The 323-nt window shown below is 43.7% G+C and overlaps 1 protein-coding gene across 1 annotated transcript in view; it reads left to right on the forward strand.

The window, feature by feature from the left end:
- Window positions 1-6: 6 nt before the first annotated feature.
- The window catches only part of LOC110452022 (major facilitator superfamily domain-containing protein 7-a-like), a 10,434-nt gene continuing 10,117 nt past the window's right edge, over window positions 7-323 (forward strand). The window contains exon 1 of the mRNA XM_021500281.1: window positions 7-105. The gene's annotated coding sequence lies outside the window, so the exon portion shown is untranslated. The remainder of the gene's footprint in view (window positions 106-323) is intronic.

Consider the following 323-nt stretch of genomic DNA (forward strand, 5'->3'; position numbering starts at 1 on the left):
GGCAGTAGACAGACAATACATGTACTGATTCCTCGAGGATACTCTTAACGTAAGTGTGGCAGTACACAGACGATACATGTACTGATTCCTCGAGGATACTCTAACGTAAGTGTGGCAGTAGACAGACAATACATGTATTGATTCCTCGAGGATACTCTTAACGTAAGTGTGGCAGTGCACAGACGATACATGTACTGATTCCTCGAGGATACTCCAACGTAAGTGTGGCAGTAGACAGACAATACATGTACTGATTCCTCGACGATACTCTAACGTAATGTGGCAGTAGACAGACAATACATGTACTGATTCCTCGAGGATAC

This window comes from Mizuhopecten yessoensis, unplaced genomic scaffold, assembly GCF_002113885.1.
Source record: "Mizuhopecten yessoensis strain PY_sf001 unplaced genomic scaffold, ASM211388v2 scaffold6363, whole genome shotgun sequence".
NCBI classification, from domain to species: Eukaryota; Metazoa; Mollusca; class Bivalvia; order Pectinida; family Pectinidae; genus Mizuhopecten; species Mizuhopecten yessoensis.